The sequence below is a fragment of the Xyrauchen texanus genome, chromosome 34 (genome assembly GCF_025860055.1).
Source record: "Xyrauchen texanus isolate HMW12.3.18 chromosome 34, RBS_HiC_50CHRs, whole genome shotgun sequence".
In the NCBI taxonomy this organism is placed as follows: Eukaryota; Metazoa; Chordata; class Actinopteri; order Cypriniformes; family Catostomidae; genus Xyrauchen; species Xyrauchen texanus.
Genome location: NC_068309.1, coordinates 37800253 through 37826060, shown reverse-complemented (window position 1 = coordinate 37826060; position 25808 = coordinate 37800253). Strand labels below are relative to the sequence as shown.

The 25808-nt window shown below is 40.8% G+C and overlaps 1 long non-coding RNA gene across 1 annotated transcript; it reads left to right on the top strand.

The window, feature by feature from the left end:
- Positions 1–11205: 11205 nt before the first annotated feature.
- LOC127627394 (uncharacterized) lies at positions 11206–11977 on the top strand. Its single transcript, XR_007968543.1, has 3 exons — positions 11206–11445; positions 11611–11769; positions 11856–11977. It is a non-coding gene; the product is annotated as an uncharacterized LOC127627394 (long non-coding RNA).
- Positions 11978–25808: the final 13831 nt, after the last annotated feature.

Sequence of the window (25808 nt, the reverse complement as noted above, 5' to 3'; positions counted from 1 at the left end):
GAATCCTCTAAGGGCTGGGGAAGCTGAGACTTCCCCCTCCCTTACGTCATCCTGATCCAGCCTCCCTAGCCAGTGCATAGCAAAGCATACACCAAAACACTTTGTTACAGGACCCATCCAAACAAATTTCCCTCAACAAGGTTAAATACTGGCCAATTTGTTCCCAAAAATATTGTATGGGTGAGGCGAGGACTTACCGCCACCTCTATTCTATGCTTTTGCCCTTTAAATTGAACAATGAGGGACACTAAGAGATAATCGTGAATATCCCCATGCACACACCTCACCTTCACCCTGTGACTAGCACCCAAAGCCTTGTCTTGAACCAGGCATTGATGGATAGAGGTTTGTTTACAACCCAAATCCACCAAGGCCTGGTATGTACACCCCTTAACACTCACAGGTATGCGATCGGGGGTGACCTGCGGCTCGTCAGGGACCCGAACCAATGCCCCCACCTCCATCACCGGGTATTGGTCTTGGAAATGCCTGGGCTCCCTAAAGCTCCAGCAAACCGGCCCAGACTTACCACTCCCGGCAGCAGATTCACCAACCTGGGAGTGAGAGCGGAGAGGGACAGGGGAAACCAGTGGGTTGTGCAGTCCCCAAAGCTGGGGAGCCGGTTTAGGAGGGGGAACTCCCCATTTCCGGGAAGGAGGAACAGGACGGGAGGAAGGGCAGGGGAAAGTGAGGGTAGACAAGAGACAGAGAAAAAAGGACCCCGGTGCACGCAGGATTCCGAAAACTCCACCAAATGGTCCTCTGCCTGCTGGATAGTCGTGTGGAGTAATGGCTGTACTGGACTCACTCGACTGTTCCTCTCGGAAGCCAAGCAATAAACTACTCCAGTAACACCAGGTAGATAACAATCCCAACGTCATGTTACTCAACCAGCAACCACCTCTGGCAGGCATCCCAGGGCTGCTGGGCGAAGGCTAACCTCCTGGTGTAGCAAGCTGCAGAGCACCTGAAGGTCCTCTGCATGGGCGTGGAGGAGCGCAATGAATTGTTGCTGCTGCTCTGCACGCAGCTTGGGGAGGGCCTGATGAATGGTGGATGCTGACAAGGGTCTTGAACACATTCTCCAGAGGTGAGCATCCATGATGGCCTTCTTCCCCCCTTGCTCCCGGGTTTTGGCACCAATGTGGAGTTTAAAGTTTAAAGTGAAGGTGCAAGGAGGAAGTGGTAGACAGCGAAATCCTACCACAAAAAAAGGTATTTTATTTTAAAAAAAAATCAAACTCTCTTTTCAGCTTCATATTGAATGCACACATGATGAATGCTGCTCTCTCCCTTCACTCGCGTCTGTCTCGATCTTAAATCTGTCAATGCAATGACAAACATCTGTTAGATACAATCATTGACAGGTGATGATCCTTACCGTTCTCATATCTGATCTCGCTTTCCATTCACAAGCTGGCGCTCGACCACGCCTCCACCTCCGCAGCACTATAAACCAATTTATCAACACAATCTTTACTGAACTACTCACACATTGACTTAAACCAAGACATCTTGATGCAAGTTAACCACTCTGTAACAGGCACAAAATACTTTCCTCATGTAGGTTAGATTGCATGACTGTTAAGTTTATAATATATTTAAATGACCCACTCTCGATAAACATCTTATGATTTAGTTATTAAACTCTCCATAGCCACATAGAAATAATTGCAAAAGGAGGCGAATACAATTAATACAAGTTTTTGAAAATGCCTTTGTTTAAACAACAGTGCATTTGTCACGTTTATATGTTTTGTTCATGTATTGTGTTCATGTCTTTTATTTTGAAAGTTTAATTCCTGTTTCATTGCCATGTCATGTGATCTGTTCCCTCATGTGATCCTCTCTTGTTCCATGTGATTTGTTCTCATTGGTTTGTGTTCATGAGTCTTGTTATCAGTTATGTTATGTCATTGGTTCATGTTTCATTGTCTTATTATTAGTTCAATCTTGTGATTGGTTGTCTTGTTTACTTGTTTCCTATGTCTGTGTATTTATCCCTGATGTTTCAAATTGTTCTGAGTCAGGTAGTGTTTGTGTAGCCTCAAGTCAAGTCAAGTTTAGTCAAGTATAGTCAGGTTCATGTTTATGTTTTGTTATGTTTCACGTTTAGATGCCACTGTATATAAACTGCACTTGGGTTCTTCAAATCATCATCATCATCGTCTCCGTCTGCCTGTCATTGCCAGCGATTGTTACAGCAGTGTCTCTGTAAGACTAATGCCATCGTTTCAACATCACTTTTTCAAAGGCAAAGAGGAGATGGCACAGTTACAGGGATAATACAGGGTGAGCCATCAATGTTGCATGTGTGCCTGAAATATTCATGCCCAATGTAACATTTATCACAAAAGAGAAAATAACTTTATTTTGTGTGGCAGCCAGTTGATTGCAAGGAAGTAATAGATAATGTTACTCTTTACAAATAAATGCTTGGCAGCGACAACTGGAGCTGTATGAGGCCAAATATGATCTAACGGTGATCTTATACAGCCATCGAAGATCTTTGTGAATGGATATGCAAATAAAAATAATGTTTGTCTTTGCATTTTTTGGAATGCAGTAAGGATGTGTTGACCCCCCCACCCCCCCACACACACACCCTCTCCTCCAATTGCCACAGTACACTGCTCAAAATCAAAAGAGCCCACCCCCCTGTCTCTATGATATTCTGGTGCCAAGATATGGCTGCATTGGAAAATCCCTAAATGAAGGTTAGAGCAACAGTAATAGTTGCGCCTTGCTAAAGCACTTCACATAACATTGTAATAGCTTACTGAGGGGCTCCCAGTTAATGGGCTGGCCTACTGAGCCATGATTTATTTTAGCCACAAACTTTAAGCAATTATGATGCAGATGGATTTATTTTATGACATTGAAGTGCAACCCTAAAAATACTGCAATGCACTGGTGTCTCGCATGTACATGACAAGCTGAACCAAACGTCCTTTGCATGATATTAAAGTTCTGATAGTGCTTTGAAATTTCCAAAAGAACCAGGCTTTAATGTGCTTATCATCCTAGAGGCATTCAGAGATCAAGGCTCTTCTATTAGTCAATAGCTTTTACCTGTTAAATCTTTTGATATGCCGTTTGAGTCGAACAAAATATCTCAATGTTAAAAGAGGAAATCTTGCTCATGAGACACACCTGCACACTCTGACAATCCAGAACTCACTACATCACTTGACAAGCCTGTTTCTTAACTTTCATACCTGGCTCATGCTACATTTGCCCAAAACTTTTCAGAAAAAAAAAGTTTCTAGTAGCTTTTTGACTCCTCTAAAGGCTGTTTGACACTGATGTTCATTGATTGGTGCAAACCTAACATCTCTGGATATGAAATCAAAGCTGTAAAGCAATCCGAATAAGAAGGTAAATGACAGAGGCAACCAGGCAATAGAAAATGTATGAAGGTTTGATGTGTAATGTACGTTGAAGCGGATCAACAGAATCACAGGCCACTTTTCCTTTAATTTGGTGTGATGGCTACCTTCAGTGAGTTCCAAAATGCTGCAATTTGTGATGTCTATTCCCTGAGCCTCTCAGCGTTGCCACTTTAACAGGTTTACACATGGCAGCTCATGGAATGAATGATTCAGAACAGACCGAATCTCTTATCTCTGCTACTAAACGATAAGCAAGGACCCAATGGGTTTAACAGGGTATACATGTGCCCCAGTAGTAGTGATTTTATTGAACTATGACATTCTAAAATGGGGTCATTTTGTAACATTCTGTATGCCGATTATACTTGATATATCATTATTTGCAGAGAAAACAAGAAAGTCCTGAAATTAAGATAATAGTAACACTTTGCATTAATGTTCCCTTTATTAAGGGTTTATACATAATTAATGACAAATAAGTAATTTACAAATGCATTAGAATTAATTGATAAACAATAATAACACCATTAATAAAAAAGGGCACATTTTATGCAATACTTGCTGAGAACTTGCCAAAAACACAAGTGTTATAAATGCTTAATAAATACACTAAATCATACTACTATTAAATACAACATACAATTCATGATTTATGACATAGATCACTGTATTGTGATTAAAATGAAGGATTATGCCATTTTAATACTGTCTGCTTTGTGTTCATATTCATTACTGTTATGTCTTTACTGACTTGAGTTGGAAATAAATAAATGGTGCTACTCTTGAGTGCTGTCCCAACTTAACTAGTCCTAGTTACTGTACCTAAAGTCCTCTGCACAAAGACATTTCAGGTCTTCATGCCCATTTATTATATAATAAAGCCCAATAGCCATTAATGTAAATTGGCTTCTAATGTTGGCAGCTACATGATTCATATATGTCCATATGTTACTAAAGTTTAATAAGTGTTTATAAGCATTTATATCATGTGAGGTAAAATGAGTTACTATTTGGCTGGTATTGCATGACTGTCACTTTTTATACATGTTGTTATATCCATATATTAATGATTTAATATGCATTTGTAAATTAATTATGAATCATTTATGAACCTCTTTATAAACACTTGAAGGGAACATTAATGTTAAGTGTTACAAGATAATTTAAAGACATTGCATTATTGTGGCAGATGTAATCGTAGTCTAGATTACAGAAAGCTGCTTTAGAAGTCAATACATTGTTTGTTTTACTGCCATATCATGGAACATAAGCCTACCACTGAACTACATTTCACAAGAATCCATTTTGCATTACATTTTTTTCAGTTTATCCAAGGTAGATGTTCCCGCAGACATGTTGTTGTGTTCTGTCTGTGTTATTTTGTTACATCGCATTCCACTTTGTCTGCAGTTCAACTTTGTAAAAGCGTTCGGTTTAATTTTGTTGAGCTCAGTCCAGCAAGTTTTGAATGCAAGTATGTATCCTGTGTGAACGGCCCCCTCTTTATTCTGTGCTGTCTGCTCTCATTTAGTGTGGTTTAGCAAGGCATATTGCCTGTAGTAGCAGCTGTGACTGGACTGACTGTGCATAAATATGAAGAAGTTATTTCAAGCTTGAATTGCTCAGATGGTAGGGAAATTCCTAATTACAGATTTTACATGCCGGTCAGTGGGCATGATTTATTGTTAAATTTTTATATCATTCTATTTATTGTAATTAACCACACACACACACACACACACACACACATGTTGGTCTACCTATCATTATGAGGACTTTCCATAGACATAATGACTTTTATACTGTATAAACTGTAGATTCTATCCTCTAAACCTAACACAACCCCTAAACCTAACCCTCACAGAAAACCTTCTGCATTTTTACATTTTCAGTAAAACATTGTTTAGTATGATTTTTAAGCGATTTGAATTATGGGGACACTAGAAATGTCCTCATAAATCACATTTATAGCATAATACCCTTGTAATTACTAATTTGTAACTTACAAAATTGTCCTCGTAAATCACAAAAACACGCACACACACCACACACACACACACACACACACACACACACACACACACACACACACACACACACACACACACAAAAAATACATTGATTTTTAAACTTTTTTCCCAAAAATCTTCATCAAAGAATAATATAGCAGCATTATGCATTGCTTGTCACCACTACCATACTTAATTTTGTCTGCAAATGTAAATGATGATTTGTTTGTAAACACAAGAGATCTTGCATCTCACTATGCTTTATGTAGCTACTGCAAAAGACCATATTAAACATTTCACATACCATTTGGCCAATTTGGGCAACGGGAAATTTTAGTGTATGTAATAGTGTTATATTAAGACCTCAATAGACATACAAAATATGGAGGCACTTTACATTAATGTTCCTTTTGTTAAGGGTTTATAAAGGGGTTTATTATTTACTAATAAGTCATTTATAAATGCAATTTAAAATAATCCATAGGGGGGGTTATAACAACATGAATAAAATGGACAACTTTCAGGGGGCCTGCGTAGCGAGTCAAATCCAGAGCGTGCTCAGTGATTCCAGCCAGATCTCCTAAGCAATCAAATTGGCCCGGTTGCTAGGGAGGGTAGAGTCACATGGGGTACCACTATCCTTGTGGTCACAATTAAGTGGTTCGCTCTCAATGGGGTGCGTGGTAATTGTGTACTGATCGCGGAGAGTAGCCTGAGCCTCTACATACAGAGTCTCCGTGGTGTCATGCACAATGACCTACGTGATAAGATGCGTGGATTGGTTGTCTTAGAAGTGGAGTTATCTGAGACTTGTCCTCAGCCACCTGGATTGAGGTGAGTAACGGCACCACCACGAAGACCTACTAAGTAGTGGGAATTGGGCATTCTAAATTGGGAGAAAGGGGGATAAAAAAGGGCAACTTTCCTGCAATACGTGCAGAATAGTCAGGATTTTAACTTACACTGATGAGACAAAACTTTATGACAACTGCCTAATATGATGTTGGGCCACCAAAACAGCACCAACCCGCCAAGGCATGAACTCAATAAGACTCCTGAAGGTGTCCTATGATATCTGGCACCAAGACATAATCAGCGGATTCTTCAAGTCCTGTAATTTCCGAGGTGGATCCACCGTGGATCGGACCTGTTGGTCGGTTTCAGATCTGGGGAATTTGGAGGCCAGGTAATGTTTGAACTCTTCATCATATTTCTCAAACCATTCCCGAACAATGTGTGCAGTATGGCAGGGTGCATTATCCTGATGAAAGAGGCCACAGCCATCAGGGAATACCATTGCCATGAAGGGGTGTACCTGGTCTGCAACGATGTTTAGGTAGGTGGCATCATAAATTTACCTTATACCCAGGATCTCCAAGCAGAACATTGCCCAGAGCATCACACTCCCTCCACCAGCTTGTCGTCTTCCCATAGTGCATCCTGGTGTCATCACTTCTCCAGGGAAACGACGCTCATGTACACGGCTATCCACATGATGTAAAAGAAAATGGGACTCATCAAACCAGGAAACCACCTTTCTAAGGTCCAGATTCGATGCTCGCGTGTCCATTATCTGTTTCTACGCAGCCCTGTCCGCATCAGGGTATGATGCGCTGTGTGTTGTGACACATTCTTCCCGTAACCATCATTAAAAGTTTCTGTGATTTGTGCCACAATAGACATTTTGTCGGTTCGGAACAGAGAGGGATAACCTTCGTTGCCTTCACGCATCAATGTCGCCGGATCGTCCCTACTTGTCTTGTTGTTCTTGTTTGTTATTAAGCATTTATAACGTGAGGTAAAATGGCTCACTATTAAACAAGTGTTGCATGACAGTCTGCTGTTGTTATAACTACACATCAATTATGTATAATACATTTGTAGATGAGTTATTTGTCATTAATAAACCCTTAACAAGGGGAATATTAATGAAAAGTGTTTCCCTACGTACTTTGTTTCTGTGAACTTTCAGTCTTCAAATGTACTTGTCATAATGTTAAAATTTTCATCATGGAGTTTACATTGATGCAATGTATTTGATGTAAATTTCATACTTAAAAGATCCCTTTACAGTGGAGTGCATAATACTCATTTTCATTATTTAATTCATGTGATTGTTCTCTTTATTATTTCATGGCTCTTACTTTTACCCCCTCTTATTTGCAAAGCTTTCAGTAATTCAAAGTCACAACAAAAAGAGTTCACATCACTAGAATGGGAGGTTTCTGAAGACATTGTGACAATGTCTGATAGGTGATTATGTATTGTGATTTTGTATTACTTTGCCAGGGGCTTGAATATAACAGCAGGCTGGTACAATTACATTATGCAAAGGACTTCTCTGTGGATGTATAATGGCAGACTTTCCTTCAGAAGTAGCAATATGTCAGAGCTTACCTGGCCTTTTTAAAATGTAGAGTCAGATCAGTATCCCGTTCGTGGTAAAGGGCATCACTTTCTACTTAGTTGCAGGTGCAATAATTAACAATATAGTCCTGTATGTCATAATCAATGATAAAGAACGTGAGAAATGACCACTATTGTTATATTCTATATAGTCTTTTGAGATTCAGAAGTAATAATAATAATATGTTTATTTTATATAGCGCCTTTCTTGAACCCAAGGTCACTTTACATGAGAGCCAATACATGAAATAGAGCAAATGGACAGATAACACATACACTACAAAAAACCTCCCTAACAAGCAGCCGAGAAATAGCACTGAGTGAAGAGATGAGTTTTTTGATGCAATTTAAAGGAGGCGAATGTGGTGAGTTCCCAAAGGGGTTGTGGGAGAGCATTCCAAAGTGGAGAAGCAACAGCCATAAATGACCTGCCTCTCATTGAAGACAACCTGAACTTCAAGACAAACAAGACATTTGCACCAGTAGACTGTAGAGTGTGTTTTATATATATATATATATATATATATATATATATATATATATATATATATATATATATATATATATATATATATATTTATTTATTTATTTATTTATTATTTAAATAAAAATACAGAAAATGTAAGTGCAATACATTATTTAGGAATACAAATTAAGTATTTAAAAATACAATACAAAAAGTGGCTTTAGAACGCAATAAATCTTTTATTTCCATATTATTGAACATAAGCCCATCATTGGCCTACAGTTCATCAATTAGTCCGAGATTTATTATAAGGACTGTCTAAGGACCTGCCAATGTTAATCTGTTTTTGAAGCGTCTTACATACAGTTTTTAAGTCACTGTTTGAAACTTAAAAACATGTCTTGAGATCCCTACCTTCGGATTTGTTCTCCATCAAGTTGTGTTTGTATGCAAGAAGATGTTATCTGTAAGTGTGACTTTGTTCACAGCGTTGCTTATAAAGCTGGAGTTTCACTTACTGCCCCCTGGAGAAAACAGGTGGGACTACAAGCTTGAATTGCTTAAATGAAGGGAATATTCCTTATTCCCAGATAGCAAAAAATATCCGCACGGCTTCTTTTTGCCGCCGACCCTAAGCTGTCGGCTATAGGTGCGTCCCACTGGCGGGGATGAAATGTTTGCCGCCGAATTCGTCACTCCCATTTCTTGTGACATGCCGCCCGCGAAAAAGCTGGCGGCAAGCCGCTTTGTAATACAAGGATTTCTACTCTCAAAATCGACCAGCCATGTTGGCTATTATTATTTTTTGCTCCAAAGCCATTAGGGTTTATAACAGAGTCTTGATTCTTGATTCCATGATAAGGTAAGGTTTAGGAAATGACATTTAAATTACTTTGAAACTCTGAAGCAATTATACAGTAATATATGTAAAATATATTGAATTATTTTATGCACTTGAAAATTGTTTACATTTCTTTGATTGCTGTGCATTTGAGACATGCACCAATAAACCAAAAAGAATTCCTTTTGTAAAACTTACTTGGCAATAAATATCTTTATGATTCTGATTAGGTTTTAAAATAGATATTTAATTCATGGTATGAACAATTTAGCAGAATAAATTGATGAAGTTAGACTTTTCACGAATGCCTGACTATCAGTGAAAGACATCTGCAACATGGCCAAAATCTCGGGTATACTTTATTTTTTTTGCAACCATGGTGATATCTGTCATAAACATGAAAATCCCTGTTTTGACGTGAAGGATAAACTCAATGAAAAAGCGAAATTATCCTCTGGTTTCACAGTTGGTTTATGTCTACATTTTTTCCTACCTCGATTTTTTTTTGTTATTTTACCTTTTACAGGTTTTGCAATTATGACCTGTACAAATGTTTAAGAAAGTGTTAAAGTCCCTGTAAAGGCAATAAAAAAAAATCTAAACGCATTATAAATGTTAAAAATGTATTGCTAAAACACATTACAAAGACTGAACTGTGAAGTTCCGCTGTCGCCATATCTGTTTCCAGTTTACTTGCGCGTCGCCCAAAATGTCTGTTTTTACTCGATGTCTCCAGAATCTTCAGAAAATACGCGTTAGCGATGTTCATCGCATTGTTGATGCCTGGTCCCCTGCTCCGACAAGCAAGAGGGACAAGGGGTTTAAACTCTACATATCGAGTCTGCACAACTACAAGGGTAAGTATTTTAATCTAATGTGGTGTGCCGGCAGATAGCGGCTAAGCTAGTTCGCCACGTGTTCATTTTTTATGTAAGGTTAGTATAGAAGCTTGTTTTTTCTTAGTTTTAATGCAGACTGTTTGTTAATTTTTGTGATAATTGTAATATCAATTATATTAACTTGCTCTCCTCTCAGTTTCTAATAAAGATCAGGGCACAGGTGAAGTCACTGTCAGGGCATTGTGCTACAGGTCCACGAGGAAAACAGATAAACCTCACAGTTTGAGTGTATGGTGAAGATAGAATTGATAAGACCGCAGTTACAGGCTTGTTAGTTTAATAGCCCGATGTTCCTGGGGACTCGGCTAAGGTAATTCATGTTTAATGTAACTCAAATGAAAACAGTTATTGTAGGCAGGTAAGTTTCCCTAGCTGGTAAAATGCGTTCTTATTCAAGTTTTCAACTCAGTCATTCATTTAAGATGCAATCTTGTGTTATAAGTATTAGGCTATCATGATTATACAGTGAGCAAACTATATAAATAAGTATTTAACATAATAAAAGTGTAGAACAACAACCGAGGGTGTAAGGTAAAGGCTGAATATTGTAGATTTATTACAATATGTTGCATGTTTGAATTAAAATACCTGTGGATATGCAACTTCCCACTCATGAAAGTTTTATGTTATTCAAAGGAGCACACTCTACAAAGGCCTGACTGGAGATTTGCCTGATCTATCCGTCCTTCAGGTGAGTAGGGATACAACAATAGCAAATTTCACTGTACAGTATGATATATCAACCAAAATCTGTATACCAATATTTCATTATTTTCTTTTTCCTCCCCTTTTACAAACAAATATTCTGCTTCAAAGAAAAAAAATGAAATTGATGTTATCATAAGGGTTCTTCTTTATGAACTTGTATGCCATGCATAACATACTGTGGATAGAAATTACAGGGAAAGTTACTGGTATGATAATTGTGGTTATATTATATTACTATTATATTTAGTGTATTGCTAATCAATATATTGTTACTTCCCAGGTGACAGCGGCTCACTTCAAGAGCAGGTAAAGCAAGTTGGAACAATGTTGAAGACATTTGCTCGCACTGGGCAATCGGGTACAACTTGCAAACAACACCTGTGGTTGTTGGTTTAATTCCCACTGGGGCCACCTGTACATGTAGTAGACCTAGATATAAATGTCATAGTTTAGTAGTTGAAGGACCAGGACTGACTACTTTATTCTTTGATTCTGGGAACCCCTGTAGGTGCAGATCAAACCCTAATGCTGCGACGTCTTGGAGTTTGGCGATGTTGTGCGTAGCATGGACAACAAAATGCTATGCTGCAACATTTCAGTGCCAATGTGTCTGTTGGAGAGTTATCCCTGCCAGGGGATCTGTTACTTCCCCCTAGACACCCAGGAAGATTTGGCGTTGCTTGACAACAGTTTGAGGCAGGATAAAGAGCTCCAGCAACGATTTGTAAGTGTGCCGATTTCGTTTATAACGCCATAGGGTAATCTAAAAAGTAAAATTAAGATCGTACACAGCATATTCTACAGTCTGAATCCACAGCCTGTCACATTTTAAATTTATGAGAAGCTTCAGAGAAATGTAATTTGTAACATGTTTTTTTTGTATTTTCAGCTTCGGTTTTTGGCAATCAAATGTGGGAGGGCCCTAAAGACAACCGTGTGGCGAATGCTTCAGAGTATCTTCTCTAATCACCTTTCCATCAAACAACCTGGACTGGTGTAGGGGATAAATCATGTTTTAGAAACATGTTCCTGAAGACCATTGTTCAAAGTAAGTTGGATATTTTTTTTATATTTAAGTAGATGTGTATGACCTTATGCCATTCAAATGGAATGACAGATCTTTATTTTATACAGGAGCCATCTGGAAGAACCCGGCAACCCAGGATGCCACTGATGAGGCGATCCAGGTTAACGTTACGCGTTACCTGAAAGGAGCATCTGACCGTGAAGGTGGAAAAAGGCGCCGCACAGCTGAGAGGGACCCACAGCCGACCCCTTAAACCTAGGCTGACTACTGACACCCCAGCATCACTGACAACTGTAACCCTTTCTTTATCCTGCAGTCAGTAACATCAAGACCCCTAAAAAGCCTGCTAAAAGTGTCAGACTACACTCACCAATCCACACTGTTCACTGTGGAAATGGCTTTTTTTTTTCTTTTTTTTTTTTCTTTCCTCTCGTGACCCTGCTTTGAGGGCAGCTCCTTGGATGAATATGGGATGGTTTGTCCTTTTATACAGGCGCACGAGAAATCACTGAAGATATGCCAATTTGCACTGCCTCATTCTGGAGGTTGGGGAAAACCGGTGATTCTTAGCCCACTACGCCACGCAGTCCCCAACCTCTCCAGACATTCTAATTGGCTGTGTTCTCTACAGCCAGATTTTCTGCTGTTAATTATATTTATTCCCACTTGTTGTCATGTGTAAGTTGAATGTCAAAATGTATATTATACCTGTTATCCTGCACATTCCTTGATACCAAAGATCTCAATTATTTCATATACAATTTGCTTCTTATTTCATTGTTACAGTGCTTAACTATTCTATTTTTAAATATAGCTTGTAAATCCTTAGATTATACATCTAATACTTGATATTTGCACATTATCTGGTATCAAATATTCTACTTACCATGACTTTAGTATTGGCTTATTTCATTCCGTCAGTGCTTAACGATTCTATTATAGTTTGTAAATCCTATTTCATACCTGATATTTGATATTGCACATTAACTAGTAACAAAAATTTTACTTTCATTCTGTCACAGTGCTTAACTGTTATTCTTTTGTTAAATATAGCTTGTAAATCCTTGTGCCACAGGTCAGCATTGCAGTTATAATGGTATATTCTACTCCAGAGCTTGACTCTAAATTATTACCACTTATCCTATTGTTAGAAATGACTTGTAAATATGATGTTATACCTCAATTTATTTGGTATCCTGCACTTTCTTTGGTACCAAATATCCTCATTGCTTATGTTTACTGGTAATTCTTTTCATCCCAGAGCTGACCTCTTTATATTATTAACAATTATTGTAAGTGTTACAATAGTGTTTTTAATTTATTTATTTTTTTTTTACCAAAATTGAATTGGAAACCTGCATGTTTTTTTGTGTGTGTGTGTGTATATAATGTTTGTATTTTTCTGTTATTTATATTTCAGTGATCTGATATCTTGTTTCAGTGACAGTTACTGTACTTTGAAATGTGGAATTAAAACGCCAAATGGAAATTTGTCTGGTTTGATCAATCATTATTCTTGATAAACTGCATGCTATAAATATATATATATTAAAAAAAAAAATATATATATATATATATATATATATATATATATATATATATATATATATACAATAAGCGGCGCAGATCGCTCGAAAAGCGTTTGCCTCCGGCGCCCGCGGAAGGTCCGCCTTCGATATAACGGCGCCGGAACGGCGGATGGCCAGCGGGCCGGCCGCGGAACGAAGGCGGTAGGAAGGCGGCTGCCGCTTTTAAAAAGCGGCTGCCGCCGGCGGTGCGCCATCAAACGTGTTTGCGATATCGCCATTCTGCCGCTTCTAGTGACGCCGGAGCACCGCCAGCGGCCCGCCGACATATTGCTATCTGGGTTATGGTCTGGGGACATGATTAATTGCTTAAATTTTTTTGAACACATAATTTTTTATATAATTAATCACACTGAATTAATGCATTAAATCGACAGCCCTAATATAGTGAATATATTTAGTTTGTTCTATTCCCATATCATTGAACATAATCCTACAGTCGGCAGCAATCCATTTAGCAATTGAGTTAATCAATCTGTCCTGTTCTAAAAGGACATGTTCTTATATTCCATCTGCGTTATTTTTAATTTTCAGTCTATGTATGCATCAGATGGACGTTTTTGGAGCATCTCACAGATTTTTTAAATTTTTAGGATGCTTTGTCAAGGTAAAAGGAGTGGAAACTATATATGAACCTCCTGAGACCCCAGCGCGACTGCTGTGTGCATTTTCCATTTCCCTTTTTGATTTGAACTAGTATGAACTAATAAACAATAGCAAATCATTTTCCTAAAATTTTTTTGTTTTAGGCACCATTCTGAATAAATAATAGAGACTTCTCTGGGTAAAAATACCAGGAGATCAGCAGTTACAGAAATACTATATTCTATAATGACAATATTATTTTATTTGTTTCCCTTTCTTAACCTCGTTGATACATACCCTGAGGTTACCAAAGCCTGCCAGTGATGACAAATAACTGCAGCCTGTGCCAGCCAGATATCACTTCAGTCTAATACAATTGACTTCACAGTCAGAGAACTGTGAACTGTGAGAGAATGAACTGTCAGACATGGAATACGTCACTGAACACTGCATGACGCTTGGACTTAAGATGGACTCCACCAGAAATGAATCTACCACAAGCTTACAGTCGAACTGCAGTGAACCTTACTGACTTCTGCCTGGATCACCTTGGTCAAAGGATGTGCTACAATTTTAAAATGTAATGCATAGACAATAAATTAACTGCAGGCTTTATCATCCAAATAACAATGGACATAAAGTCTTAGAATTTACATTCTTAATTTGCACTTCTGCAGTTAAGTATTCAGACCCTTAGCTATGACACTTGAAATTTAGCTCATATGCATCTAATTTCTCTGGATATTCTTTTAAATGTTTCTACACTTTGTTTGGAGTCCACCTGTGGCAATTAAGGGGTTTGAATATTTTGTAAATGCACTATATATATGTATGACATATGTATATATATATATATATACACACACACACACACACAAAACACACACACAAGCAAAATTTGTAGGCACTTGTGAAAAACTTCAAAGTGAGGATTTCTTAAAAAAATAATGACATAAATAGTTTTCATTAATCAATTACCGTCATATAAAGTCCAGTAAACATAAAAAGAGCTAAATCAATATTCGATGTGACCACCTTTGCCTTTAAAACAGCACCAATTCTACTAGGTACACCTGGACACAGTTTTTCTTGGTTGTTGGCAGATAGGATGTTCCAAGCTTCTTGGAGAATTCACCACAGTTCTTCTATCTATTTAGGCTGTCTCAATTGCTTCTGTCTGTTTATGTAATCTCAGACTGACACAATGTTCAGTGGGGGGCTCTGTGAGGGTTATGACATCTGTTGCAAATTATAGTTGCAAAAGGAATGTTTGGGTGTCAAATTTATATTTCCTATTGAAACACTAAGGTAGCAGATATAAATAAGTGGTGGCGTACCAGAGAGGTGGTGGCGTAGTGGCTAAAGCACATAACTGGTAATCAGAAGGTTGCTGGTTCGATCCCCACAGCCACCACCATTGTGTCCTTGAGCAAGACACTTAATCCAGGTTGCTCTGGGGGGATTGTCCCTGTAATAAGAGCACTGGAAGTCGCTTTGGATAAAAGCGTCTGCCAAATGCATACATGTAAATGTGTCTAAGACTTTTGCCCAGTACTATATATATATATATATATATATATATATATATAGTATGTGTGTGTGTGTTTGTATATTATCTATCTATCTATCTATCTATCTATCTATCTATCTATCTATCTATCTATCTATCTATCTATCTATCTATCTATCTATCTGTCAATCATCGGTCTTGTTTGAGGGTGTAAATCCTGCTCTCACTTTCTCTCTCCTCTCAATAATATGGAGAATCATACAGAACTTGTCACTTTTAGTGTGGCTGTAAAATGCTCCCCTCTGTGGGATGGTAATCTAAGTGCAGCAGCAGCTTTAGGACGTGGTGTCAGGGCATCAGCCCCATCCAGTGATTTGATGCACATTCACAGTCTCTGCTCGATGCTGCTCATTTCTTTTGTTTCCTTTGCCTTTCTGATTTGATGGCGTCTGAAGCCCAGATGACAATGTGCTCAAGATGAGAGATGAAAGCAGGACCATGATGAAACACAACACAGTTCCTTTGGCCATCTTATGGCCTATACATCACTCTTATGGAGAAAGTCACCTGACCTGCACATTATATGCACCCCTGCAGCACACTCGCCATTTGTTTTCACAGCTCTGTTTGCTTATATCTTGCCACTTTATGTGCCTGTATCTGTCACATTACCAATTTCCTCTCCCTTTCTCTTGTTTCTTCTCAATTTCCTGCCATTTCTCCCCTGTAGCTGACATTAACCTAGAAAAGGCAAACAGCTCCCCCAAATAATCAGATTTCATTATGAAGCGCTCTAATGCCATCGTAAAGCATCTTTAGAGGAACATCCATATTTAACATGGCTTATCATGCTGTGTGACAGTAGATTTGCAGATTCATAATAAGGGAAAAAATGACTGTGTTCCTGTTTTTGTGAACACATATTGGGCGCTTAATACACACTTACCAAAGCTTGTGAAAAAATATCAATACATGAAAGTCAAACAGTTTTTATAAAAAATGTGAATATGAATAACATTATGAATATTGTTAAAATTGTAAAATGGCCCTTAAAGACCTTTTATTATTAGCAACATATTTCAGGTCATTGCCAATCAGCTTTAGGAATTAAACATATGCATTAAAATAAAGTGTAAAATGTGAAGCGATTGTCAATGTTATAATATTATTACAACACAGTAGCAACAATACTATAATAACACTAATCTTATCAATTCCATGTGTAATTTCAGGACAACTGACTATGTTGTGTAGTTAGTAGTGTTTGCTAAGACAAGCATTATGATTCAACAGGCTTGGAGAGATTACTTGTAATCAGGATACACAATTTAGGTAACTGTAATCCATTACAGTTACATAAAAACATTGAAATCCGATTACATTTACATTTGGGGAAAAATTGAGATTACTGTCAGTATAAACTTTTTTTAATTTTTGACAAAAGAAATAGTGAATTTTCCTGACATATTGTGATGCAGACAGCTGTTTGTTTAGAGTGAGAGATGTTTAGATGTGTGTTCTCTTCGGGTTCTCTCGTGACTCACTTGAATCAGGATCATGCCTCTGTTCATTCAGGTTTTGCACTGAGGAGCCAAGATTAAGGTTCGGCCATTACAGTGGCTCGGTTCAGCATCGTGGCCAGTGGGACACAATGTCAGCGAATGGGGGGGAGGGTGGTTCGTGGGGATCTAACCGGCGAAACAGAGCCCGCTGCCATCCCCAAATTGTCTCCATCGGCAGCCGGGTCGTCCTCAATCCCGTGGGAAGAATGAGCAACGCGGGGGTTGGCTGGAGTGGCATTCCTCTTTAAGAAGGAAAGCCGCGACCGCAACGTTGCCATGGTTAGGTTCTCGCAGTGAGAACAAGAACCATCCACAAACGCCGCCTCAGTGTGATCCAGACACACGAGGCACCATCAGTGACCATCAAGAGCGGAGAGAAATCGACCGCATCCAGGAACTACACAGGGGTGAAAGGGCATCTTTATAAAGACACGTCCTGAAAAGAACGTTCAACGCCAGCTGTGAATTGCTCTTTTAGAGAAAATAAACTCTTTTTGCAGCGCTGTCGAAGTGCCCAGGGGCAAAGCTGTACTGGCGGGCAGAGAAAGAGAACACTGCCGATACTCGCCGTAGATCCAACAGCATAAGCTAAATGTGAGTGTTGGTGGTGTAGTGGTCTAAGTACATAACTGGTAATCTGATAATCAGAAGGATGCTGGTTCAAGCCCCACAGCCACCACCATTGTGTCCTTGAGCAAGGCACTTAACTCCAAGTTGCTCTGGGAGGATTGTCCCTGTAATAAGTGCACTGTAAGTCGCTTTGGATAAAAGCATCTGCCAAAGGCATAAATGTAAATGTAAATGTATAAGCTCTGTAGAGGTGAGTGGAATAGTAAGGGATCTCAGCTCGCTGATTGCACAACCGCTCAGCTCAGAAGAAGAAATCTGAATGAACAGAGGCACGATTCCCTCCCTTTATACCTGTATGTCCGGGGGAGGGACATGCAAATTCTGTCTGTCAAATTCTCACTCGGTAACCGAGGACTTCAAGTCCCCTAGTGTCACTTCACTCGACACAACGTTGAAGTGAGCAACAGACAGGGAACCCCTTGTTTGCTTGGTTGTAAATGTGAACTGTACTATATTAGCCAGGACGTCCTGTATGCTGTTCCATTCCATATTGAAGCTGAAAAAATTTCCCTCCCCCAGGTGATAGATACTTAAATAAATAAGCAATTATTTAAGAAAAAAAAGTTCTGAATGCAACAACAATACAAATATCAACTGAACAAATACCCCTGGGAAACCTGCCATGACTTTCTCTCCTTTTTCACCTCTCATGATTTTGCATCCCTGATCATTATTAACAAACCTAAATTGTACACATAAATTAATTGAAAATATATTTTAAGTTTTTAGGAAAGTTAGATTAAGAATTTATCAGATTTGTATATATTGTTGAGAACTGTTCAGATGTCTGGGTGAGGGTTTTCTTGCAGGGTACAGTCTACAAGTTTCTTTTCCTTAAATATAATAACAGCAAGAACAGTACTCATAATATTACTCAAATGTGTTCTGTTTGCATTCAGATCATCATTTAAAGTTTTAGAGATCATAATGATTTTATCTTGACTTTATTTACATATGTGCCTGTTACATATACCTTGTTTTGTTTTACCGTTGCCCCTTTGTTTACCTTTTTTGTCCTTTTTTTCATTACATAGTTTTCACTTTTGTCCCTTGTTTTGTTCCATAGTCTCCTTGTCAGCGTTGGTGTTCTCTGTCATTGTTTTCACCTGTCCCTCGTTAACTTGCCCTTTGCCTCTGTTTATTCCCTCGTCATCTTGTTGGAGTTCTGTCTGTTCATTGGTCCCTTGTTCCTGTGTTCATGTATTTATATCCTGGTTTTTGTTTCAGTCCTTGTCTTTCGTTGAACGTTGTTAGCCCGGTGTGTTTTCCCTGCCCGTTTTCCCAATGTTGTGTTTATTTCCCCATTGAGGGTTTTCCTTTGTGTTTGTTTGATATTGTTAAATAAAGTAAGCTTGCGCTTAGATCCAGTCTCCTCGTCTGCCTTCGCTGCCTTCTGTTCACAACAGAACAAAAGACCCACATATGGATCTAGCAGCTTACTGTAAGGAGCCTGTGCCCACGCCTTCCACGGTCAGCGAGCCTGTGCCTACGCCTGTCATGGTGAGCGAGCCAGCGCCCACGCCTGTCACGGTGAGTGAGCCAGTGCCCACGCCTGTCACGGTGAGCGAGCCTGCGCCTACGCATGTCACGGTGAGCGAGCCTGCGCCTATGCATGTCACGGTGAGCGAGCCTGCGCCTACGCATGTCACTGTGAGCGAGCCAGCGCCTGCGGCCTCTACCGTCCCAGAGCCAGCGCCTGCGGCCTCTACCGTCCCAGAGCCAGTGCCTGTAGCCTCTACCGTCCCAGAGCCAGCGCCTGTAGCCTCGACCGACCCAGAGCCTTCCTGGGCTTCGCCGCGGCCCCGCCGTCCACGGCTCATCCTTCTACGGCGTCAGCCTCTCGAGGTCTCCGAGCCTTCTAGGACTCCTCATCCCGGGGTTCCTCCACTTGAGCCTCCCGAGCCTCCCAGAGCTCCGCCTCTCAAGCTTCCCAGAGCTCCACCTCCCGAGCCTCCTACGGCTCTGTCCCCAGAGACTCCAGAGCCTTCTTGGGCTCCGCCGCGGCCTCGCCGTCCGCAGCTCCTCCTCCTACGGCGTCTGCTTCTCCAGTTTCCCGTGCTTTCCAGAGCTCCTCCTCCCAAGCTTTCCAGAGCTCCGCCTTCCGAGCTTTCCAGAGCTCCGCCTTCCGAGCTTTCCAGAGCTCCGCCTTCCGAGCTTCCTAGAGCTCCGCCTTCCGAGCCTCCCGAGCTTTCCAGTGCTCCGCCTTCCGAGCTTTCCAGAGCTCCGCCTCCCGAGCTTTCCAGAGCTCCACCTTCCGAGCTTTCCAGAGCTCCGCCTTCCGAGCTTCCTAGAGCTCCACCTTCCAAGCCTCCCGAGCTTTCCAGAGCTCTGCCTTCCGAGCTTTCCAGAGCTTCACCTCTCGAGCCTCCCAGGGCTCCGCCTCTCAAGCCTCTCAAGCCTCCCAGAACTCTGCCCCTTAAGTCACTCGAGTCTTCTAGGGCTCCGCCCCTGAAGCCTCTCGAGCCTTCCAGGGCTCCGCCTCCCAAGCCTCTCGAGCCTTCCACGGCTCCACCTCCAGAGCCTCCTACGGCTCCGCCTCCCGAGCCTCCTACGGCTCTGCTCCCAGAGACTCCAGAACTTCCTAGGGCTCCACCTCTCGAGCCTCCTACGGCTCTGCTCCCAGAGACTCCAGAGCCTTCTAGGGCTCCGCCTCCCGAGCCTCCTACGGCTCTGCCTCCCGAGCCTCCTACGGCTCAGGCCCCAGAGACTCCAGAGCCTTCCAGGTCTCCGCCCCCAAAGCCTCCTACGGCACCCCCTTCCTCGGCTCCGCCTCCTGAGCCTTCCTCGGCTCCGCCTCCTGAGCCTTCCTCAGCTCCGTCCTCAGAGCCTTCTAGGCCTCCTGACCCGGCCCCTGTCCTGTGGCCTCCTCCCAGGGCCCCTGACCCTGTTCCTGACCTGTGGCCTCCTCCCAGGCCTCCTGACCCGGCCCCTATCCTGTGGCCTCCTCCCAGGCCCCCTGACCCAGTTCCCGTCCTGTGGCCTCCTCCCAGGCCTCCTGACCTGGCCCCTGTCCTGTGGCCTCCTCCCGGGCTCCCTGACCCAGTCCCTGTCCTGTGGCCTCCTCCCAGGCCTCCTGACCCGGCCCCTATCCTGTGGCCTCCTCCCAGGCCCCCTGACCCAGTTCCTGTCCTGTGGCCTCCTCCCAGGCCTCCTGACCCGGCCCCTGTCCTGTGGCCTCCTCCCAGGGCCCCTGACCCGGTTCCTGACCTGTGGCCTCCTCCCAGGGCCCCTGACCCGGTTCCTGACCTGTGGCCTCCTCCCAGGCCTCCTGACCCAACCCCTGTCCTGTGGCCTCCTCCCGGGCCCCCTGACCCAGTCCCTGTCCTGTGGCCTCCTCCCAGGCCTCCTGACCCGGCCCCTGTCCTGTGGCCTCTTCCCAGGCCCCCTGACCCTGTTCCTGTCCAGTGGCCTCCTCCCCAGTCCCCCGAACCTATCCTTGCCCTGTGGCCAGCTCCCAGACCTCCTGAACCTATCCTTGCCCTGTGGCCAGCTCCCAGGCCTCCTGAACCCATCCTTGACCTGTGGCCAGCTCCCAGGCCTTCTGAACCTATCCCTGCCCGGTGGCCAGCTCCCAGACCACCTGAACCAGTCCTTGCCCTTTGTGCCCCACAGGACTTCCTGCCTGCCCTTTGTGCCCCCTTGGACTTCCTGCCTGCCCTCTGTGCCCCATTGGACTTCCTGCCTGCCCTCTGTGCCCCCTTGGACTTCCTGCCTGCTCTCGTGCCCCCCCGGTCTGCCCGTCTGCTCCTGGTGTGTTTTTTCTTTTTTCCCATTACATAGTTTTCACTTTTGTCCCTTGTTTTGTTCCATAGTCTCCTTGTCAGCGTTGGTGTTCTCTGTCATTGTTTTCACCTGTCCCTCGTTAACTTGCCCTTTGCCTCTGTTTATTCCCTCGTCATCTTGTTGGAGTTCTGTCTGTTCATTGGTCCCTTGTTCCTGTGTTCATGTATTTATATCCTGGTTTTTGTTTCAGTCCTTGTCTTTCGTTGAATGTTGTTAGCCCGGTGTGTTTTCCCTGCCCGTTTTCCCAATGTTGTGTTTATTTCCCCATTGAGGGTTTTCCTTTGTGTTTGTTTGATTTTGTTAAATAAAGTAAGCTTGCGCTTAGATCCAGTCTCCTCGTCTGCCTTTGCTGCCTTCTGTTCACAACAGTGCCATTGTGGTAATCCAAAAGTAATGAGAAGTATTCTGATTACTGATCATATTTCTGTAATTGGATTGCGTTAATGATTACATTTATCATTAAGTAATCAGTAATATTACAGACTACATTAAAAAAGTAACCCTCCCAACCCTGTGATTCAGTGCATTCTTATATAATTTGTGATGAGCCAAAACATTACAATCACTCCCAGGTGAAAACATTAACGTTGATCTTCTCATAAAAAGGCCACATGTCAAGGTCTGGATAGATTTCATGGTAAGCGAACATTCAGTTCACATAGTCAACATGTTGAATGCAGGAGAAATGGGCAGGAGTAAAGACCTGAGTGACAAGGGCCAAATTGTTATGGCCAGATGACTAGGTCAGAGAATCTCTGAAATGGCAGAGCTTGTGGGGTGCTCTGGGAAAGCAGTGGTGAGTACCTACATGTTTCCAAGGAGGAACAAACCACAAACTGGCGACATGAAGGCTCATCGATGCACAAGGACAACGAAGGCTATCTCGTCTGGTCCGAAACGATGGAAGGTCTAATGTGGTACAATCACAGAAGATTTTAAGGATGGTTCTGGGAGGAATGTGTCACAACACACAGTGCATCGCACCCTGCTGCGTATGGGGCATGGGGACCAGTCAGATTGGCCATGATGACCCCTGTCCACCATTGAAAGCACCTACAATGGGCACGCGAGTGTCCGAACTAAACCTTGGAGCAGTGGAAGAAGGTCGCCTGGTCTGATGAGTTCCGCTGTCTTTTAAGGATGGTTGTGTACGTGAGCACTATTTACATGGGGAAGTGATGGCAGCAGGATGCACTGGGGGAAGACGGCAAGCCGGAGCTGGAGGGAGTGTGATGCTCTGAGCAATGTTCTGCTGGGAAACCCTGGGTCCGGCCATACACGTGGAGGTCAATTTGACATGTTAAATTTTACATTTGAATAGTTTTGAATAATAATAAGGCTGCACAATTACATCTGGTAGAAATGGGGAAAAAACGAATCCCATACATTGAAAGAGAGAGCCAAACCATATTTAGAGAACAGAAAATCATAGACTGAGGGTGAACTCCTTTGACTTTGGCCAGTAAACAACCACCAGCTGTTCATTCAGACCAGTGAAGAGGATATCACAGACATATAGTACTGTTTAATTTTCACAGGCAAGGTAAATCTCTTTCATATGGCTATAAATGCTATGACACAAACCTGCAAGTGTGACATCACACAAGGAGGAAGGCTTTACAGCAAGGACAGAAAACATTTGTCTAGTTTATGTGCTGGGTTGTGGATGGATGAACAGATTTATGATCAATGAAATCATATCTGCACCCACTGCTTTGCTTTGTTTACATGAATTTTTTGTTTTTTTAAATCTAATTTTATCGAAGAATTTTTCAGTTTCAGCTAAAATGTGCAAAAGTCACCACAATGTTGCTATGTTGTTCCTAAGGTGTTCTGAGTTGTTGTTACCATGTTGGTACACAGTTGTTCTCTGTGGTTTGTTCTTGGGCATTTCCCAAAAGCATCGTAAGCCTAAATAGATTGTAGAAACCATTGGCGCCAATGGTCTCTACGATCGACTTAAACTTGCAATGCTTTTGGGAAATGCAGCCCTAGCCGGCTTCTAGATGGTTGCTTTCAGACTCATGTCAAAAGAGCCCACCCCAAAGTCTCAATGAAATTCTGGTCTCAAGAGATGGCTCAGATTAAATTCATTTTATGTGATTTTTCTGGCAGTTTTAAGCACCTGGTGAAAACTTTAATTCCAATAGCTTAGAAAAGTATTAGCACTCCTCTTCTAAACAAGCTGCATAAGGCACCATTCACGTTTGTGGGAAAATGATGCAGGATGAGTAACGGGCAATAGTTTAATGTGTAGTTTTAGGGGTTTGTTCATATCACTAACCCTATGAGCAATAGCAACAGTACTGTTTACCTTAGTAAACACCATTATTTAAGGTTTTGTAGGCATCTTCATTTGACAGACCTCTCTACCCACATGTAAGTCAAAAGTCCAGCATGCCTTATTACAGATAACTCTGTATGGGCTGTATAATATTTGGCTCACAGTGGTCTGTGTAGTATGGAATGACCTTGGAATATTGCTTCATCTGTGCTCACAGAGGCAGCGCTGTGGTCCGGTGCTGCTCTTTCATCCTGATCCACATGCATTTCACACCAGATCAGCCAGCAAGATAACCTAATGGAACTGATGATAACATTCCATATAAAATATGGTTCTATATATATTCAATGCTCTGTGTCTAATAGAAATTTTTCTGTGATATGAATATATGCAGAATTTTATTATTCATTTTAATTGGGAATTAGGATGAAAGGTGTCATTCACGTACAGTATTTAAGTTATTTATAGGGTTACTATTTTAATGTAGACAAGATGATAATTATTAAATGCAAAATAAGAAAAAGAAATTCCCATTATGGTACAATGATGACTTTTAGTTATTAACGCCTAAATGTGCCAGAAAATAATGGTAACATTTGACAAGGTTGTATTTGGTAATATTAGTTAACTATTAGTTAACATGAATTAACAATGCACAATGCTTTCACAACAATTGTTAATATTGGTAATGTTAATTGCAACATATACAACTTTTCATTTTGTAAATGTGTTAGTATATGTTAACATTAATAACTGTATTTTAATAAATTAAATAATGTTAACAAATACAACCTTAATGTAAAGTACTCCCAAAATAATTTGTCTGTTACAATAATGCATTAGATATTTATTCTTAAAACATTATAAAATGCCATTGTAATGTATTAATTTGTTTTAAAAAATAATTGTAATTTTAATATTTGTATTATGTTAGGATAATAATTAGGCCAACCTCCCACATGCTATATACTGAAACTTAGTGTTGGTTTTAATGAATTATAATCTTTAAAGTTGTTTAAACCCTGTTTTATTACCATAAATAGGTAATTATTTTTTATTTAGTTTTTTTTTTTTAATTTATTAATTATTTTAAAGAGCATATAACTGGTGATAAGGTGTACTATACAGCAATATAAATGCATTATAATAATTAAGAATACCTTTGTTATGCATAATATCCTGTAGGCTATATAGAAAGTGTTACCAATTTTCTTTTTGAATAATTTTAATATTACATAAGATCAATGTTATCTAGTATCCAGGTTTTCATATCTAAAGTGTGGTTCTATCACACATGTATGTATGGTCAGACAAATACAAAAGTTTACAAATCCTTGAGATTCATATAATAAAATCAACCAATTAATTCAATATTCTATTTAAATTAAATGAATTATGTTAAACATCTTTATATTTTACATAGTTAACAAATATTTTTTTTGTTTTGTGTGATTCTTCAAGACTGATCAAATTTGTGAAAATGTGAAATTTGGCATATTGAATCTGTAAGTACTTGTTAATAAACCGTTTAAGTTCGAAACCTCAGTTTTCAGTTTCTTAACATCGTTGTTTTTAAAGTATGCAGTCATGGAAAACATTTCTGAAAGACTCTGGTGGAGGAAAACACTGTTCCATTGTGGATGTGAGGTGTAAATGTAGCTCATTCAATGCATTTTCAAACGGAAATGTAAGCGCAGCGTAGTTCTAGCGGGATGACTAGCAGCTGTTCATCATCACACCATTAGCTGGGTAGTTCCTAGCCAATCACATGTAAGCCGTTGCTTTATAAGCTTGCTCACAATCTATCACATTGCTGTTTCAGTGTGCTAACACGGCAACCTCCACCACCCCACCACCACCAGTTGAGTCCCGTACTGCATGGAGGTAGGCTCCTCGCCCCTGCCTCCTATCTCCGGCAAGATATGGCGGTTCCGAGTACAACTTCTTCGGACTGCCAGACAAGGCCTACGCCAAAGAGAGACATTACTTTTCTGTTTCATATTCATCAAATAAATGTAATCTTAAATCTCACTCAAGTCTGCAAGTCTTCCTGATAGAAACATATTTGCATGGATATTTGACACATATATACTGTAACAGAGTTTAAGATTCTTTCAATA